This window comes from Cryptotermes secundus, unplaced genomic scaffold, assembly GCF_002891405.2.
Source record: "Cryptotermes secundus unplaced genomic scaffold, Csec_1.0 scaffold304, whole genome shotgun sequence".
In the NCBI taxonomy this organism is placed as follows: Eukaryota; Metazoa; Arthropoda; class Insecta; order Blattodea; family Kalotermitidae; genus Cryptotermes; species Cryptotermes secundus.
In genome coordinates this window covers 1,878,804-1,899,876 of record NW_019721521.1, presented here as the reverse complement: position 1 = coordinate 1,899,876, position 21,073 = coordinate 1,878,804, and the positions used below count along the sequence as shown (strand labels likewise).

Sequence of the window (21,073 nt, the reverse complement as noted above, 5' to 3'; positions counted from 1 at the left end):
AATTGCAAAAATAATGGAATAGGTAATGATAGTACTATATATAGCTCACTCAGTATAGTGAGCAATCTATGGACTGGACAAGCGGGCTTCGATTCGCCGCAGAGGTAGGGATTCTGCTCTTCATCCAGACCTGATCTTTCCTGGGGTTAAAGCGGCCGAAGTGTAAAGCTGACCACTCTCTTCCTTCTAGTGCCGAAGTTAACAATGCATGGAGCTGTACTTCCACTCCCGCATGCGTGTTAATGGCGTCGAGCTTAGTTAAGCACAGGGGTACGTTATTATGACGTGGTACCTTCTTAAGCACTTTTTTTTACTGTTTACCGGCATTGTTCTTGGAGAAACTAGAAAGTAACGAAAAGCTTGAGTTGGGATATCCTGTCTCTTGGATGAAATTAGAAACGTAAACGGAGACGATCTGGCTGTTCCTTTCTTATTTTTAAATTTGTTTTAAAAATAGTTACACTAGTATTACAACATTACCGTTACTGAAATTCTGAAGTTACCTTCTTCTCCGCCATTCTTGTAAAATTGCCTTTTGGTCTTCATTTCCAAAAATAATGTTTTTTATTGCTAGTGGGGTGGGACTAAGTCCCTTGTACTGCCCCAGCGTCACTTTGTCCACCACAAATCCCACTTGACCAGACCCGGGATCGAACCCGAGCCGCCGCTGTGAGAAGCAAGCGACTAACCGCTTGAGCTATGGCGCGGCCCAAATATAATGTTAATAGGACCGTCTATACAACAATAATATCCACAAACAAAATCGATATTAACGTATCAACATTCCTATATTAGACAAAAGCGTTCGCTACATGTTTCGACCTTCACAAGGTCATCTTCAGGCGAATCTACAGGAATTCGATCTTAGTTCATGAACTGTGTTTCTTAACATGGCTCCATATTTTTACAATATTTTACCACTTGGTCTTCATCAGAAACTTTCATTCTTCCACATTTAATGCCGAGCTTTTCCATTTCCTCTACCATATAAATCTGATAACCTAATTCACATTATCCCCCGTCTCAGTTAGGTCTTCCAATTCCGCCTTTTCCCTCTGCGTTGGTGTCAGACATTCTGTTAGCTGTCCGATTATTGTTCATGCTAATGACATGCCCTGCCCACTTTAGTCTGTCAGCTGTAATGTGTTTAGCCAGTTCTGGCTAGTTATATATATTTATTTATATATAAATTATATAATTTATATACCGTATTTACGCATGTATAGGCCGCACATTTTTTGCCAAAAATTCAAAAGGAAAACTGGGGTGCAGCTTATATTCGAAATATTCGAAATCACACTTCATTAAAAAAAATTAACGTTGCCAAATTTCGGAATAATTTCTACTCCTGAAATAATATTCCAAGAAAATAATTTCTGTCTGAAAATTGTGCTGCGGCCTATACATGCGTAAATACGGTAATTCAAAATTTCACCTTTCTCTCCGTTGCGTTTTAGGCAGTAGAGCCCCAAAGGCACTCAAGGTGCTCTCTCAAACCTGGCCTAGTGCTCTGTTATCTTCCTTGGTAAGTGTTCAAGTCTCGGGGGAACATGTAGCTAACGTCCTTACAAGTAGAGATATTGGTTTTTGGACTTTATCCATCGTCCTGGTTTTAAGATAACTAAGCAAAACATGACGGTTCGGAAACTGGATCTGTTTCCCTCCTCAGGTGAGAAAAACACCTATTCTGTTGGGTCCCTTAGAAAGAGCTAGCCTCAATCACTGGACCAGCTCTTTCTAAGGGACCCAACAGAATATGCGTTTTCCCTCACCTGAGGACGAAAACAGATCCAGTTTCCGAAACGTCGTGCTTTTCTTAGTTATCTTAAAATCTGGACGATGGATAAAGTCCGAAAACCCAATATCTCTGTGTTATACACCATCGTCAGAATCCTATAGTAACTACTTGTCCTTACAAGTATCTTACACATTGCTATCTTTGTTTTTATCTAGGTCAGGTATGATTTCAAGTGCGTAGAAATATCTTCTTGTGTTTTTATTTAAGCACTTATGTCATTTATGCAGTTAACTTCTGATCCTAGATAGGTAAGCCTGTGCACAATTTCAAAATTTATAAGGGTCATCTTAGTGTACTATATTTGCGTAATAATTTTTTGCTGTGTGTGATCCTAAGACATCATATCCAAATGAGACAGGAATAAATTCATTTTATAGCGCTGCCAATTAGTATTCAGGAAGAATCTGCCCTTCAGTTTATTGCCACCATGCCCATATTCGTTTCGGGATGAGCCTCAAGGCTCTTCCCCTCTTCATTCACAGCCTGATGGCAAGTATCCGGCAGTTTATTTGAACATGGTACAGCGATGCAGATAAACTATAATAGGAATGAAGTGTCCTCGTTTGTGACGTCAATTCTTATCTTTCTTTCGTCACGTGGGGGCACTTTACACGCACAGAGGGAACGTGTTACATTGACTTCGAAACCCGTGAGGATGTTCAACACTCGGCAGCATCTGTAAGGAAAACAAGAGGCGAAATTGCAGGCTTGATTCATAACACAGAGAAATCTGCACATTTTTTTTTTAATCTCCTTTATTGACAATCAGATACTACAATCTTTCAGTCAATTCGCTCTCTTGTGTACAATTAGTTAGGAATTGTACACTTCAGTGGCTTGAGTGGGTCACTTCCATCGACGCGTCCCTCAGCTCTTTAGGTCTTCTGGCCACTTTCGTCCAATTCTTCTGTGGTCGTGATGCAGTAAGAGTGGCTGGAGCAGTGGGTTCGGGTGGTTAGCTAATTTGCTGAAGTGTTTGATCCTGTGTTCTTTGATGACTTCTGTGACGTATGGAGTTTTGAGGTCGGTGTGAATGGTGTGGTTAGACACGTACCATGGTGCGTTTACTATGAGACGAAGAATTTTTAATTGAGTTCGTTGGATGAGATCTGTATTTGTTTTGCTGGCGCATCCCCAGAGTTGGGTTCCGTATGTCCAAATTGGTTTGATGACTGCTTTGTATATTATCAGCTTGTTGTCAATGGATAGGTGAGATTTTTTTCCTATGAGCCAGTATAGGTCTTTCATTTTTTGATCCATTTGTTTCCTTTTCGTGAAGATATGTTGTTTCCCGTTGAGCTTGCTGTCAAAGGTAAGTCCGAGGTACTAATCTGCACATGAAGAAACTTTGAGTAAATGGTAATGTATCCCAGTGGAAACAATACCTGCTCTAATAAAATGAAAACGCGTAATGCCGAAATGGAAACGGAAGAGAATAATTTAATGGAAAATAATGTGTTCGAATATTTTGTTCCATGTTCCTGGAATTTATCTGACCACAAGCATTTGTGTCACAAATGGGAGAGAATGCAGGCGAACCGTGGAAGAAATGTGCCGATCACAGCGGCCGCGCGGTCTAAGGCACGAACTCTCTTCGCTCGCTCGAACACTGGGATCGTAGGCTCGAATCCCACTCAGGGCATGGATGTCTGTGTTGTGTGCGTTTATTCTATGTTCTGCTGTGTGTATGTAGAGGCCTTACGATGGGCTGATCACCCGTCCAAGGAGTCCTGCCGGCTGTATATAGGATGAAGAAACTGAAAAAGCGGCCAAGGACCAAATAAATGGCCGTGGAGCTATAATAATAATAATAAAAAAAATGTGTATACAAAATACCACTCCAGAATGCATCGCTGGAAGAAGAGACGATGTGAAATTCTCAGTAGCAGTGTCATGTGTATATTTCTCGTATTCTCACCTGAATATCATGAAGTTCAAACGGAATTTTGTTAATTTTATGGACAAGGAGACCAGTGCTACAAAAGTTTACACAGTTCATTAATATTAATGTCGATTAGAGCTAAACATCCTGTTGAAACACTGTTCTAAACATTTCTAAATAAATATTCACTAGTTTCGCAACAGTAAATCCGTATCAGCAATAAATGTTCGATGGGAACGTATTGTAAAGCGTAGGTATTCCACTAGTTTTTATATGATACATTCCAGTTTCACAGTTTCGCTATATGATATGTGGAGATTTTTGGGGATAGCGATTAGCTACGGGCTGGACGACTGAGGGGTCGGAGTTCTAGTCCCAGTGAAGTCAAGAATTTTCTCCACGATGTCTGGGGTCCATACGACCTCCTATCCAAAAGGCCACCGTGGGACTTTTCTCCGGGAGTAAAGCGGCCGAGGCGTGAAGCTAACCACTCACCTCCAGCTAGTGCTGAGGTCAGGAAAAATTTGGATATATACAGTCCCCCATGCGCGTTCATGGCGCAGTGATTAATTAATTAAGCACAGGGACAAATCTACTTTTACCTGTTAATTAAGTCAGGAGATTTGAAAGCTAACGAAACAGAACGTCGCAATCTCGACGTGCGAACCTGAAGAGAACCCCCAAGCCCGCAGTGACTGTAAAAATATGCGCATGACGTCAGTGACGAGACATGACGAATATTTATCGAAATCTGGGACACCGCTTACGTTGTCGCGTTGTGTTTTTTTCTGAACATATTTAGAGACCATGGTAATACCATGATACAACATATTCACATTTTCTGACTCTGAGGACCTGTAGCAACGTCAGCTATTACTACATTTCCTTCGAGCGCCAATTTAGTCAGTTGCATGATAATGTACTTAGAAATTCATTGATAACGTGTCTTAATGAATTGTTTGAATGTTATGCATTTCTGTGTTAAGAGGCTAATGGAACCTCCAATTATTCTTTTGTTTACCGGACTGCTGACTAGAAGATCCTGGGACCGGTCATCTCAACAGATTTTCTTGGGGTGTGCGGTAGCGTACTTGGTTGAGGGGCTATGCTACAAGCCGGAAGGTCGCGGGTTCAAGGTCCGATGAGGTCACTGGATTTTTTCAATTGACCTAATCCTTCCAACCGCACTATGGCCCTGGGGTTCACTCAGCCTCTAACAGAAATGAATACCAGGAATTAATTAAATAATTTTCCTGGGAAGTAAAGCGCGGCCGGCGCGTAAGGCTGACAACCTTACTGCCATCTTTGAGCCGATTGTCTAGATAATGTGGGACCCTCAACGTCTCACAACCCTATGGGCCTTCACGGCCTCGTACAGGGATAGCTTTACTTTTCTATAAGTACAGTATCTACACATTTCTTTATTAATAAGTCATTGGACCACTTTTGCCTTCAATACAGCCGCAATCCTTCTTGGCCTGGACTTGTACAAGTCTCGAGCAGTCTCTAGCGGAATTTTATACCATTCTTCTTGAAGAACATCTTCTCAAGTTACTTTGGAGATATTGGAGGTGGGAACCTGTTCCTCACTTTAGTCTCCAAAACTGACCTCAGTGGTTCAGTGATGTTCTAATCTGGTTATTGTGCTGGACAGGGAAGATGCTGAAGTTCACCTTCATGCTCTTCAAACAATGACTGAAGAGTTCCAGCTGTGTGAATGGAGGAACTGTCATCTTGGAAAACTGAATCGTTGCTCGGAAATGACGTCTGGATCAATCAAAACAAGTAACTATTTGTCAGCTCAGAGTGAAATTTTCTAGCTGTTACTTATTTCGCTTAGTGAGGGGGTGGAGTCCAACTGGGTCCACTCGGCACGGCGGCCACTGATTGGCCTATTGTACCTGCCCCGGGTGATTATGATGATGGAGAATTTGGTGGAATGAAGATTGACAGGGGAAGACGAAATACTCGGAGGAAACCCGCCCCAGCGCCACTTTGTCCACCAAAAATCCCATTTGACCAGATCCGGGATCGAACCCGGGCCGCCGCGGTGGGAAGCCGGCGACTAACCGCTTGAACTATGGCGTGGCCTTTCATTGTTNCCACTTATACACGGTGCCAAATCCCAGAAGACTGCTTTCTTCACTTAAATGTTATTCATTTTGAAAAGAAAAACATATGTTTCGGTTATTCATATTCAATAAACAGGTTGCGGGGCGCGTCTCGTAGCTGGAATAGGTTGCACGCAACGGGATAAGATGACAGCGGTAAAATGCAGTATTCTCCAATTTTTAACAACGAGATGAGAGAAGTAAATTCCAGTGTAGAAGAACTGCAGCTGATGTACCCAATATGAAATGACGAAAACTGGCTTCAAGAGCTGCATTTTCAAATGGTAGAAGAACGAAGCTTCCAACAAGTCTGACAGCAAGGCTTGTTTAAACGTTATTACTACATAACTGTCGACATACCGTATTAGGGTTAGTAAATATACTCATTTGTAGGGTCAGTTGATGGAAATTCATTGTTCTGTTAAATACTTGTTTGTTTAATTCCTGCATTGCTGTGTTAGTTCACTCAATAACCGAGCTTGTTGAAATAAAAGTAATCAGTATAATACTGACAAAATGTGGCTGCCTCACCTGGAGGGAAGTTTTCTCAACACTGAGCCTGGAGCGGCGCCCACTCAAAATTTGTGTTTTCGTCGCCAGTATCCCGAACGAATTCATCTTGGGGCTGGACATACTGGGCGCGGATGATGCATCTGTGAACCTAGGGCGCCAAGTGTTGCGTCTTGCAGACGAAAAGTTATAGTTATGGAGCCCTGGGGTGGGACCCTGGTCCGAGACCGCCGGGAGGTACCCATGAGGGTCCTGAGTGCTACACATCGCAACCAGAAGCTCACGAAAGGATCTTCCATGGCACACAGTGAGCCAGTCACGTTGATGAGCCACCCGATGTGGAACAATCGCAGGTCCGAGACACTATCCCGAAGTTACAGGACGTGATATCAGCGACCAGGCCTATCCTGAGTGACGCTGAATCCCAAGAGTTGGAAGAGCTCCTCACTGAGTACGGATACATCTTTGCTATGGACAGCGATGACTACGGACGGACTGACAGAATGGACCATCGTGTAGATATGGGAGAGGCCTGACCGATTTGCCAACCCCCGAGGAGGTTCCCCCTAGGAAAACAGGCGGATGTGGGCGAAATGCTCGAGGACATGCAACGACGTGGGTTCATCGAAGAGTCAGGCAACCCCTTTTCATTTTTCCGTCCTTCTCCTCCGGAAGAAGAACGGGGAATTCCTCTTCTGCGTGGAGTACAGGAAACTGAAGACTGTTTCCCACTGCCCTGGACTGACAACACTCTGGACGCTCTGGCTCAAGTCAAGTGGTTCTCCACCCTGAACCTGAAAGAGCAGGTACTGGCAGGTGGATCTCCATCCGGACGACAAGGATAAGGCTGTGTTATCGACGAGTCAAAGGCTGTAGTAGTTTACGGTCATGCAATTTTGCCTCTGCAACGTTCAAGCGACGTCTGAGCGATTAATGGAGACCGTCTTAAGAGGCCTCACTTAGGAGTCATGTCTCGTATACCTGGACGACGCGATCGTGATTGGCCACACGTTCCAAGAGCACATGCTCAACCTGCAGAAAGTGTCCCAGATGTTCCGAGAAACCCGCCTAAAGCTCAATCCGGAGAAATGGCAACCCTGTCGGGAGAAAGTGCGGTAACTCGGACATGTGTCACCAGACCCGGAGAAGCTGAGAGCCGTACGTCATTGAACCGTATTGTGGATCAATTGAATTTAGTTTACAGTCTGAAAGTCGGTATGGTATCTCTCAAGATCCACTTTAACAATATCTTCCCATTCATACCTTTCCCTCTCAACTGGTTAATTTAAATCATCTGATAACATGACAATTTGTCACAGTCATTAATATCTAAGGAGTGGTTGAAAATTAATAGGATTATGATTAATTCAAAGGAAATTAAAATAAATGGAATAGAGGAAACCCGTTTAGAATTTTAATAAGGTCATAGGTAAATGGGAAATTTTATCAACCAGAGGTACGCCCTTGGATTCGACGAAATTGACTTCTATCACTTCCACCCCGGGGTCACGTTCTTGGCATTTCAAACCTGACTGGATGAGAGGCAAGTGGAATTAAAATGACGTAAATTTGGAAATGATGTAGCGTCCGACTCGCAGACGAATCCCTGTGGGGGTCTTGGTAAATCGATATTCTGCACGAAGCTACCGCATCTATTGAGTGGGTATTGTCAGCCACGTTTCTGTAGTGGATAAAAATAAAGGCCGTCTCGCTGAGGCTGAATGTACGAGATATTTGTGAATGGATTACCTTGAAAATTAATAATATATGGGAAGGGAGGGGGCGAAACGCGAGTTCAGGTGTGTATCTTGGGTTTTTCTTTTATTGCTAGTGGGGTGGACTAGGTCCCTTGTACTGCGGCCACTTCTGGCCGATTGTACCAGCCCCAGATGATAGGCGAGGGTGATTGTGGAGCAATTGGTGGAATGAAGATTGGCAGGGGAAACCGAAGTACTCGGAGAAAACCTGCCCCAGAGCCACTTTGTCCACCACAAATCCCACTTGACCGGACCCGGGATTGAACCTGGGTCGCCGCGATGGGAAGCCAGCTACTAACCGCTTGAGCTATGGTGCGCCCCGTATCTTGGGTTACTCTGTCTCGCGGAATACCTTAGATGTGTTTCATAACGGTGTATAAAGTCTTATTCTGTTATCAGTTTTCCCCCAGGCGCAAGAAAAAAAACACTGGCATATAGTTCGTAAATTTTACTAATAAGTAGTTATTATTTCGTCATTCGTCATATATTTCATTTTCCTAGTACATTTTGCAGTCTCCTGTTGCATTAATAAACCGCAATATATTTTGAATGATCTCCAATTGTACAAATGGACGGAATCTTCAAAATAAACAATTCACATTTTTAGCTGTAGTATACAGAGACAACGCATCCACTAGTCCACTCTAATTTTTTTCCCCTTGGCACTGCAGCCCCAGTGGGCCAAGGCCTACCTCCATGAACTTCTCCATTCACTTCGGTTTCTCTAGATCTTACACATTCGGTAGGACTCCTTGGCCCGGTGATCAGCTCGTCGCAAGGCCTCTACCTGCACACAAACACAGAAAAACGCACACAAACATCCATGTCCTGAGTGGGATTCGAAACCACTATCCCGGTTTCCAAGCGAGCGAAGTCAGTACACGCCTTAGACCGCTCGGCTACCGTGACCGGCTAGTCCAATCTAATTACTGTATTAAATCACGACTTCGCTGACTGGAACAATATAAATTTGTTTTCGGCGAAGAGTTAGACTGCAGTGTCGGCTGAAGCATAGTTACCTCTCACTGCCCCCAGGCGGTCCGATCTATAACTGCTAACTATACTATAACACTGACTTCAACATAACGACAGAAGAAGAACAATATAAAAAGACTATGAATGGTCGTATTTTGATTCATGACCCTGTTAAATGTATCGATTATAATAAATTACTGACCAGATTGGATGATACTGGCTGCCGCTTTATATGAAGACTTAAATTGGAAGGAAATGGTCGTGGCCTAATCGAGGTACTAGTCTTGCATTTTCTTTCTCGTATACGGGTCTAGAAATAACTGTCATATATTCTCTGAATTTACTGAGCTAGATAGCCCTGTATGCACGAATTGGGGAGAACAGGAATGCATATAGGATATTGATGGAAAGCCAAAGGGAAAGAGACCACTGAGAAGACCAAGACGTAAATGGGTGGACAATGTTAAAATGGATCTTAGAGAGATAGGATAGGATGATATGAATTGGATTGATCTGGCTCAGTATAGGGACCAGTGGAGGGCTCTTGTGGACACGGTAATAAGCCTTCGTGTTCCATAAAATGCTGGGAAATTCTTGAGTAGCTGCAGAATTGGCCGCTCCTCCAGAAGGGCTCAGCTCCATGAGTAAGTAAGTAAGTACATAGCCCTGTATTGTGACACAGAATCGAGGACCTGGGCCGCATCCTTAGAGACGTCCTGCTTGAGCTGAGAACGTGCTCCGGCGTAACGCGCAACTCTGTGTAAATATCCACAGTTTAGTTACGCTCCCAGGTACTGTACAAGCATGAAGTGTCAAAGGGCCTGCCCATCAGCTACACAGCTTGATAACCGCGCGCATCGATACGTCGTGCTTCTGCAGCGAGACTGACATATATGTACTCGTATGTACGTACTTATGTATCGAATATCGGCAGTGCTGTAATCTCAGTGTTACTTGACTTTCACAAATATTAGGTAAAGGGTAAAAAGGTAAAGTTGTCCCTGTACTTAACTAAGTAAGCGCTGCGTCATGGAGGCTTACAGGGGAGTGGGTGTATAGACTCACTTTTTTTTTGACTTCGACAGTAGTTGGAGGTGAGTGGCAGCTTTACCGCCAGGGAAAGAGCCCCCGGTACCCGTTGGATAGGAGGTCGGGCGGACCCCAAAGCCGATCTGAACGACATGGAGAAGTGTAAATTCTTGACCCCACCGGGACTCGAACTACGACCCCTCGGTCGTCCAGAAGTAGCCAGTAGCTAGTCGCTATACCGACTGCGCTATATAATTTGGCATTCAGAAAGGCTAGATTAAATAGAAGTAACGCAAATGGTGCAATTTTGCCTGCACAGAAATAGAACGCTTCATGTAGGAACTCGCTTGAAGTTAGATTTACAAATTTAAAGACACTGTCATCAGCTTAGGGTAGAAGTACCGCATATCTTAATTATTTATTTTGGGATGCAAACACATTTATAAGTTAATTACCAAAAATGAATATGCGTGGTATGTTTAGTAAGGGTTAATTTATTTAAATAAAATTATTTATCTGATACATGTACCATTCACAATGACCTAGAGGAAGGCCCTTACCTTTTTTAAATGTTACGTTAGTTTATGCTGTTTGGAAAGATCGACAGAATCGGGAGCGGTCAGAATTGATTGGTCCAATTTGCATATGTTTCAGTGACTGGCACGGAAAACAGGAGAACATGACTAATCTACCTCTTTTGTGTCTTGACGAACATTGCTTATATAAACCAAGTCATGAATGAACGAGGCTTCTCGGCAGTATTAGGGGGAAGTATTATTAATCTATCTATGGTTCTACAGCCCTTTGTTGGGCCTTGGCCGCTTTTTCAGTTTCTTGAACTTTTATACCATCGATAGGACTCCTTGCAGGGGGATCAGCCCGTCGCAAGGCCGTTACCTGCACACAGGACAGCACAAACAAAATAAATGCACACAGACATCCGTGCCTCAAGTGGGATTCGAACCCACGATCCCAGTGTTTCAGCGGGTGAAGACAGTTCATGCCTTAAACCGCGCAGTTATTGTGATCGGCAAGTATTATTAATACTTAGCGATTTTCTTGTTTGTACCATTTGTAAAGGACGGTATATACCGTTTTGTTTGTTGATATGCTCGTCTTTCTTGTCGGATTGGATGCGATCAGCTTTTATTCCCGTATTTTTAGAATCTTTGTGACGATAGTGGCATAAATTTCGCTGCGTGACGTCAAAAGGTTATTAGCCTACATTGACGCCCAAGAGGGAGGGGTGAGTGACTTAAGTTACAATAAACTGGAATATTTCAGCTGACATGTTGTTGCGACGTAAGAGTCGCATGGACCGTCCATACATTTTCAAATTTTATATTCTTTGGCGTTAATGTACGCCCTGCTGCATACATTTAAATACTCCAGTGATCGATCTCGGAAAACTGTCATGAAGTTTGGGCAGATACGGCGCAAAGAGACGTGTTATGTGTACTACGTTTCTGATTTCGGATTTGGTACTTGAAGTTTATTCTTTCGAAAATTAGCCGTATGAAGAGAGTACAGCTTTTGTTTGATACATCTGTTTATTTAATTCATATTTACCGAAGAGCACCGGAAGTGCAATTGGAGTTGGTATAAAGTAGTATTAGGTCGACATATTTTATTAAGAATTATAATTAGAGCTACTAAATATAACAAAATAATATTCACTCTTCGAAAGCATACACACTCTGGCGGATGAGAACCATAAAACTGACAGGCCCTTAAGCATTCTTGCGAAACAGGATCTAACTTTACACTCCCTGCAGAAGAATTCATTTTCAGTAACTTTAGGTATGAAAATAGGATAAGAACATAAATCAAGAATGTGTAAAGAATATTAAATAACCAAGGAATGTAAGAATGAACAGATAACAAGGGGATATAAAAATAAATACGTAAATTATCAATTTAAAACGTAAAATTATAAGCAGAAACTTTTAATAAATTAATTAAAATTCTGTTATATAATGCTGCCTACAGAAAAATCTGAAACAAAGCAAAGTTAATATATTTATTTAAATGAAGCTTATTGTAAGATATAAACTGAGTGTTTCGGAATCACTGAATCATCTCGTTCCAACGGACCTAACTAAGCAGTATCTGTCACCTGAGCTCCCAAAGCGCTCTTTACGATTTTAGAATATTAGGCAGTGAACGAAATCCGGAAAGCTAGTAACACCAAATATAGTGTTCCGCCATCAGAACCTTCTAAAGAACGATTTCTGATGAATGTCATTTGGTGATGCCTTTATGAAATTGTACAAACTAACTCAGAAATGTGGAGAGAGATAAAGAAGTCACTGTTAAAGGCATTAAGAGAAAGAGCTATTTCTTATGTCGAGGAAAGAGTAGTCTCTTCTGTATTTTCATTCCGTTATCGCATTTCTTCTTCTTCTTCTTCTTCTTCATAATCATCATAGCCGCCATAACCTCTGCTATCAACTCCATATGTTTAGATGTTGGCATCGGCAAGCACCTTCGCAATACTGTTGCTAAAGGTTCTTTTCCTGTGTTTTAGCTATCTTTATTATGTCCTTTCATTTATTACTTACTTATTATTACAATTTATTTAGTTTTATCATAATGGTGTCTATAATTTCCAGTTCTGCTTTAATACCTTCATTTCATTTTTGATCCTCCATTTCGTATCCTTCGACCATTTCGAGGAAATGCATTTCTGTCTTCTGCATTTTTCTTGTTGGGTTGAGGTTCTCACAGTGGTGACTGTGAAAAGTTCTGTCTTCTGGGATATAACACCATATAGCCCAGTGAAAGTCGACTGACGTTTCGTAGGAATATATCCCCTCCTTCTTCAGGATCGAAGAGTTAGTCAAGCAGGAAAACAGTTTGCCACAAGCTGAAAACAAAAGTGCTTATGCCAGTTCAACCCAGAAGATGGAGGTAATATTCTTACGAAACGTCTGTTTTGAATCGGACTACACAGCGTTATGTCCCAGAATATAACTGTTCTCTGTATTCTTTTTACCTGGTTAACGTTCGAAATGTGGATCCATGTGAAGACTGTTATTTTATAATATTAAGCTTTCTAGACACGGCAAATAATTTGGCAACCTTCAGCCTCCTCTACTAAGTGTTTACACTTTTTCCAGAAAAAAAAACGTGAGCCGACGAACCACTGACAGACACTACAGACGACTTAGCTGATTTCCGTCGCCAGTTCTTTTCATAACCGTGAATTTTCCTTCTACCATGCGACAGAATAAAATGTAGATGAATCAGCTGTACTTATTTTTGCTCCAAACTGAGATATTTTTAAGCATGTAATTTTTCATATCACAGCATATCGCGTTTCTTTACGTTGATTCGCAACCTTCAGAAATAAAAGCAAAGTATAGTGTGGACCAAAGCCAGGAAATTCCACGGAGGTGCCGAAGAGCGGAAAACTTCTCAAGTGTCTGTTAACAGTATGCAAAATGCTATGTAGGCTTACGTAACACACGTGAATAAACACACAGATGTCTAGGGGCTAATGTGGATACATAATCTTCAACGATTCTCTGGAATGTTGAATTACATAGCTGTTTTTGTAAATGGTGGTTTGCACAGAGAGAATAAGAATGTCATTAGGAAATTCTTACTGCTAGACGCAAAAATACAAAACATGAAATACGAGGCGAACCAGTACTCTTCACTAATTCTGGCCACCACTGTTTTTTTTTTTCATTGGCGCTACAGCCCCAGTTGGCCTAGGCCTACCTCCATGAACTTCTCCGTTCACTTCGGTTTTTCTAGATCTTACACATTCGGTAGGACTGTTTGGGCGGGTGATCAGCTCGTCGCAAGGCCTCTACCTGTACACAAACACAGAAAAACGCACACAAACATCCATGCCCTAAGTGGGATTCGAACCCACGATCCCGGCTTCCGAGCGAGCGAAGACAGTGCATGCTTTAGACCGCTCGGCTACCGTCACCGGCTCTGACCACCACTTCCCCCTCTTATTCCGAAATACTGAGGTTTTACTGTACAATGTCGATGTTAGTACAGTAGGATCTGTTAGCAAGATAAAGGCAAAGTTGTCTTTGTGGTTAACTAATTAAGCACTACGCCATGAAGGCGTATGGGGAGTGGGTGTATAGATCCATATTTTCTTGACCTCGGCACTAGCTGGAGGCGAGTGGTCAGCATCACGCCCCTGCCGCTTTACCCCGGGGAAAGAGCCTCCGATATTCATTGGATAGGAGGTTGGGTGGACCCCACAGGCGGTCTAGACGACGTGGAGAGTATGAAATTCTTGACCCTACTGGGACTTGAACTCCGACCCCTCGGTCGTCCAGCCTTTAGCCAGTCGCTATACCAACTGCGCTATCCCGGCTCGTAGGATCTACTGGTAGGCACCACAAAACTTGCATCTGTATCAATGTCTCTGTTGTATGTTTTTGTGTATATTTGTTGTCATAAGAGTAATCGGTACCTTATATGAGAAACTAAAATTATTATATTTCGTACAAAGATGCCATATTTGACCTTTAACACCTAATTTCGGAAGCTCGGCGATAATAACTTTATGAACTTTGTTTCCAGGAACCAAACTCTGAAGAAACTATACTGAATAATACGCAAATTTTCATTAGTACTTACACATTGAAAATACCGCAGACTGAAAACATTTGTGTGGGATAAATCGACTCTTGTATCGAATAAGTCACTGGTTTTGTGCCATCCGTAGAGTTAGAATGTGCTCCGGCATTTAGTCCTTTACTTACTCCGAATGATGGCCTTGTCATACTTCAGGCGGGTAGTCGCTGGCTTCCCACCGCGGCGGCCCGATTTCGAGCCCTGCTCAGGTCATATATGGTTTGTGGTGAACAAAGTTGCACTGGGGCAGTTTTTCTATGAATATATTCCGCCAATTTCTCCACAGCAGTCACCATCATCTATCATCTGGGGCTGGTACAATAGGCCAATAGTGGACGCAGCACCAGGTAGACTCAGTCCCACCCCACTAAGAATAGTAATAATAAAAAATAATACTCTGAAAGATAGTATAACAGGCCTGTCTGTTTGAAACCCGGTCCATCATTCCTGCATACAAGTATGCTTGTTGTGTCTCAGAGGTCATGACCCTCTTCACCTCACTTGCTTTCATGTTCTCCGATTAATACTCCTACGCCTTCTTATATAAGTCATGGGTGAAATCTGAGAGGACTCCTCAGTTTTGTGAACCGTTTAATGAACCTCACGCGGGACTACGTTATGATTAGAGTACACAGTTCCTTTTTAAAGACTGAAGCCCGTTACGACAACGTCGGTGGGCGTTTGACGCCAGTGTGGGTGTTTGCTTCGGCAAAGGCATCAATTAATTAAATGCCACGCCACTAGGCGTCTGGTGCAGATTAGGTGCAGGGGTTCACCTGTCAAAGAAACATTTGATTCTAATGGAACCCGAAGATTCATCACCGGTAGGAAAAACCTCATGACGGGATGCTATTCTGAGGCAGCTGAATTCAGTCAACATTCCAACAAACAACTTATCTTGTATGAAATTTAATTTTACACTTCCATATACGTACATTTTGCTCTTCCAAGTGATTTCCCAATGTGTTTCGTGTGCAAAATTCTGGTATTACTTTTTTGTTCCATATATCCTACATTTTTACGATTCTATCCTTTTAATCCTGCTAGGTGTGAACGGAGAAGTTCATGGAGGTAGGCCTAGGCCCACTGGGGCTGTATTTCCAAGGAAAAAAGAAAAAAATCCTGCTCGGTGAACACTATAAATTATACACAGAAATACTGGGTTTTCGGACTTTGTCCATCGTCCGGATTCTAAATAACTAAGAAAAAACAACGTTTCGGAAATTGGATCTGTTTCCGTCCTCAGGTGAGGGAAGACACCTACTCTGTTGGGTCCCTTAGAAAGAGCTAGCCTCAGTCACTTGGTTCAGTGAATAGTTATTAGAATCTGGACAATGGACAAAGCCCGAAAACCCAATATCTCTGTGTGTCATACACCATCGTCAGAATCCTATAGTACGAGTATCTACTATAAATTATGATCTTGTTTATATAGTTTTCATCATTTTATTGCTCCTAAGCCTGAACATTATCCTCAATACTTCATTTTTTATATTTTCAATGTATTTTGTTTTTTCCCTTAACTGAGATTTCAGATTCCCTGCTTATACACACTGGAAGCAGAACTGTATACATTTTTAAGATACTTGTTTTTAAAGAATGTAAAAAAATTAGGAGAATGTATATCATTTTAATGCGTTTTAATGCTGTTTTTACAGAATTCGAGGACATAATTCTTATGTATTTGTTCACTTTTACTTCGCAGTTAAACGTATTGGTATCCACCACGCGGGAGCCTGAAGGACGTTCACACCCTTTTCGCAGTCCACGCAGGCTGCGTGCGTTGAAGGGTTGTTATTTTAGAGTTCAGAGCATTGTTGTCTCAGTTTCTGTCCGTAAATCCGCCCTCTGGTTTAACCATATTTGCACCTCCCTAGTAAAGTTGTCCCTGTGCTTAAGTAAGTAAGCAATCACTATGCCATGAAGGCGTATGTGGGAGTGGATGTATAGATCCACATTTTCTTGACCTCGGCACTAGCTGGAGGTGATTAGTCAACTTCACGCCCTGGCCGCTTTACCCCCGCGGAAAAAATCCGCGGTACCCATTGGATAGGAGGTTGGGTGGACCCCAGAGCCGGTCTGGACGACGTGGAGAAGAGAAAATTCTTGACCCTACTGGGACTCGAACTGCGACCCCTCGGCCGTCCAGCCCGTAGCCAGTCGCTATACCAACTACGCTATCCCGGCTCCTTTGCGCCTCCCTATACTGTTAAAATCTAAAGAGACTTCAGTTATTGTAATCGTTTCACAGTGGTCATTTGATTGGTGCAAATGTTAAGGCTTCAGATGACTACCGGGTTGCCGATGGTGCGAAATCTTTCCAAATCTGTAATGGACATCTCGGTGACATGGACGGCACTTAGTGATAAAATCTGATGTTTGGAAGTGACGAACAGGCGTGAATGTAGATTTAGGTATGAATTCTGCCAGTCATGTCTGAAGCTCTTGTCAGTTGAAAGATGTATTGGACGCTGGCCTTTCTCTGCTCGTATTTATAGAACTTCATAGCTGAATATTTCATTTATCTTTCAAACTGAATCACAGTTTACAGAAAAAGACCTTCACTAAAACTTGAAATGCGAAAGAATGCGGGAATAGTTAGTAGTGTACAGCTGAGTCTGTTGCGTTAAATTCTTTTTGCTTCGCACTGAATTCTTGCCAGGAATATGTTACGGCGTAGTTATGCAGGGTCATGTTTACTGCACAAAAAGAGGAGGAAGTGAACATCTAATCTCAGGACGTTTTATTAGTATTGGAACCGCATAAAGGAAATAGATGTAGACATGTGAGACTTTATTGGATGTAAGAAATGTACTGTGTTTTGTGATTTACGCTATTAGGCATGCATGTGAACTACATAAAGAGGAACTTCATAACTTGCAATCTTCGCCAAGTATAATTAGAATGAAGAAAGCAGTCTTCTGGGATTTGGCACCGTGTATATGTGGTGTTAACCGACGTTTCGGAGGAACGTATCGCCTCCATCTTCAGGGTAGAAGAAAAAATATAAGAAATCTGCAAGCGAAGAGACCGTGAGAACCGGTAAAACCGCCGTGAAAGCCTCAAATCTTATATAATTAGAATGATCAAGACAAGGAGGATGAGATGGGCAGGGAATGTAGCACGAATCTGGAGGAGGAGGAGGAGAGAAATGCGTATAGGTTATTGGTGGGAAAGCCAGGAGGAAAGAAACCACTACGAAGACCAAGACGTAGGTGGGTGGACAATATTAAATGGATCTTAGAGCGATAGGATGGTGTGGTACTGACTGGATCGATCTGGCTCAGGATAGGGATTAGTGGAGGGCTTTGGTGAGCTTGGTAATGAACCTTCGGGTTCCATGAAGTGCTGGGAAATTCATCAGTAGCTGCACAATTGGCGGCTTCTCAGGAAGGGCTCCACGAGGGAGTGAGGCATGCATGTGTAACATGACACAGCAATTAACTACGAGGTAAGCTCTGTAGGTTACAGAGCAGTGCCATTAAAATAATAAGTTGGAGAGGTGTAGCAGTAAACTGCACGTAAGAGATTGCAGAAAAATATTACGATTGTGTAACATTGCTACTTGGATTCCTTATGGTTTTATTTTATACGAAGTACATTTTGAATGCAAAATGAGTTATTCCTCGCTATCCATGTTTTTCATGTAGGAAGTCACTTTGCCCCTTTCGATGAATTGCACTAAATGTTCTTAAACAAGTTTACGGTGTCGAGGTTGTTCTTTTTTTTTTTAATTTGATCATTTTACAGACGGTAAGACAGCTTGAACGAGTGATCAGTTTGTAGCAAGGCCTCTACCTAAACACAGGACAATATAAACACAGAATGAACACATACACATACCAAACATTCATGCCTTATGTGGGATTCGAATCCACGATCCTGGCTTCCAAGTGACCGAAACAGTACATGCCTTAGATCGGCTGGNCAGCCCAAAATTTAACATTTAAAACACTTTCCTTGTTATTATCAACATCTACTTCGTTGATATCTGTCTGGTTTGTAGATTATTTTACACACGTTAATTTTGACATACCTGTAGTAGCACTATAAAATCTTTAGTTCTAATTTTAAAATCCTTTAAAATTTTCCTCTAAATTTTAAATTTAAAATTGTTAGGGTTACTCGCCCTATGTCTAAAGTGCTGCAGCGGCTAGTTCTTGTTTCCACACTGTATAGGTGTTATCCTGTGTAGTCTTCCTGTGTGCACTTGTTTGCACTTGGGACGGAATTTGTATCATTATATCATTTATCGTATAGAGTGCAACAGGATGCTTAAATATAATATTGTAATATATATACGTATTTAACAACACAAAGAAAGTAACATCCTTGTTTAGTGTAGGTTAATTTATTTAGTGCCCATTATATTCATCAGCGCAGAAATTTATGAATCTATAAAGTGTGGTATGTGTAATGTTAATGAGCTTTGGATTAAGAGATTTGTATCTACCACAAATGAGATTCAAGGGGAATAAAGTGAGTAAAATCGCAGATATACTGAGTTGAAAAGCAGGCATATGTTCCCCAAATTGGAATACATGTTTTCATTCTTGTTTCAACTAAAAGTAGATCTAAATGCAGTAGCAATTCCAGTTGATATATTGCAATGAATGTGATAATGGATCTGGTTTCTTGCATGGCAGTAGTTGATGTACGAGGTTCATTCTTAAGTCTGAATGTCCTCATTATTTTCCTCAGTTTCCTCAACAATGCTGCGACGTACCGACGAAGCTAATTGGCGGAGGATATATGTATAAGAGTGCATAAAATCTGTGAAATTAAAATAAATTTATAGTGTATCCTGTTTGCCTTACGAAGCCCATCTAAAGAGCCAGCCATTTTGAAATATTCTTACTATTTCGTCATCTATGGATGTGTCACCAATTGTGCATTTATGAGGGATAACTGAGGGGAAACTTGGAGCATAACTTAATCAGGATAACGACCCATTAACTGAAAGACATGTGCCTGATCTTCTAGAATGCATACAAATATCCTCTGTAAACATGTTAATTAACGGCTCTTTTTTTTTTATTTTTAACGAGAAGATATCGCTCTCTTATGTTGTTCATATCCATGTGGAGCGCAGATTAAAATTATTCTATCAGCTGTGGATACACGTGAAACAAGTTCAGAAGCTCTCAACGGAGTCTCTTGAAATTTGATATTTTGGAGTGTTACCATAACTGTTGATAACTTCTGGTTTTTATTTAAGTCGGACAAAGATAACGGGCACTACATGAAGACCTACGCGAGTTTTGGCGCGCAACTCGAGTTTAACTCGAGAAATATTTATCGGAGCGAAAACTGTTTCGAACACAAGTTGTAGAGAAAAAGCAGATACATATTATATATAATAATTTTTTCCAACATTCTTGCTATATTCGAAGTAATTTAACAAAATGAGGACGAACGCCCCCAAAGTTTCTTTTTATGTTTAAGCTTACATTTCAGTGCATGCATTCAGCAAAAACAGTGGTCTCTCATGCATATGCAGAGAATACAAGGATCTAATTTTCGACAGTAATTAATTAAATAGAGGACAGTGAAAGTGATCAAAGTGGGGCCGTTGAGATGGCTGGGACACCTGTGTAGAATGTATGAACAGAACCCTTGCTACATAAACCAGAGGGTACCCTACATGTAGGCATACCTGCTATCGGGTGCCTGGATTCTGTTGAAGAAGATATGAAGACAGCGGGCGCTAGAAACTGGAGACGAGAACCATAGCATCGGGCCCAATGGAGAGTAATCGTAAAAGAGGCCAGGGTTCGAAATGGGCTGTAGAGCCTGTAGAAGAAGAAGAAGAATAACTAAAGTTTCCTCCCACATGAATTTATGGGTTTCAACGTATATAAACATATATTTAACTAAACTATTATTCTTAATGCTGTTACTTTCCTATAGTTTAAACTTCTTCTCAGTTGTCTTTTCTGGCGCGCTGGCGACTAATATTTCTAAGAAATTTGCCTTTTAGCCTCACCATTACTCTCTGACTGTCCGTCCATCCATACGTAACAAATCGAGAACCGCCGAAGAAAGCTTCATTAAATTTCATATTGAGTGGTTTTACTAAAGTTTATCCACATTTCAGTTTTGCTTGAAATTGGACATTCTGCATAAAGATCTACTTACGTTTTTGCAAGCATCTCGGAACGAACTCGTAAAATATTGTTATGCGTCAGTGACTAGACACGGGGTTTGGATTTGTAATTGGGTTTATTAATTTATCGTCGGTATAGCGACTGGCTACGGGCTGGACGACTCAGTGGTTGGAGTTCGAGTCTCGGTAGGATCAAAAATTTCTCTTCTGCAAATCGTCTACACCGGCTCTGGGTTTCATCCAACCTCCTGTGCAATGGATACCGGGGGTTCTTTCTCTGGAGGTAAAGCGACCGGG

The 21,073-nt window shown here is 41.8% G+C and overlaps 1 protein-coding gene and 1 long non-coding RNA gene across 3 annotated transcripts in view; one reads left to right on the top strand and one right to left on the bottom strand.

Annotated features, from left to right (window-relative positions):
* LOC111875455 (C-Maf-inducing protein) overlaps positions 1 to 21,073 on the top strand; it is a 267,590-nt gene that overhangs the window by 105,544 nt on the left and 140,973 nt on the right. The gene's annotated exons all lie outside the window — the stretch shown is intronic.
* LOC111875456 overlaps positions 2,787 to 21,073 on the bottom strand; it is a 134,651-nt gene continuing 116,364 nt past the window's right edge. Inside the window, exons 2-3 of the long non-coding RNA XR_002844728.2 lie at positions 20,327 to 20,463; positions 2,787 to 3,129 (exon numbers count right to left, since the gene is read on the bottom strand). This is a non-coding gene — a long non-coding RNA (uncharacterized LOC111875456). The remainder of the gene's footprint in view (positions 3,130 to 20,326; positions 20,464 to 21,073) is intronic.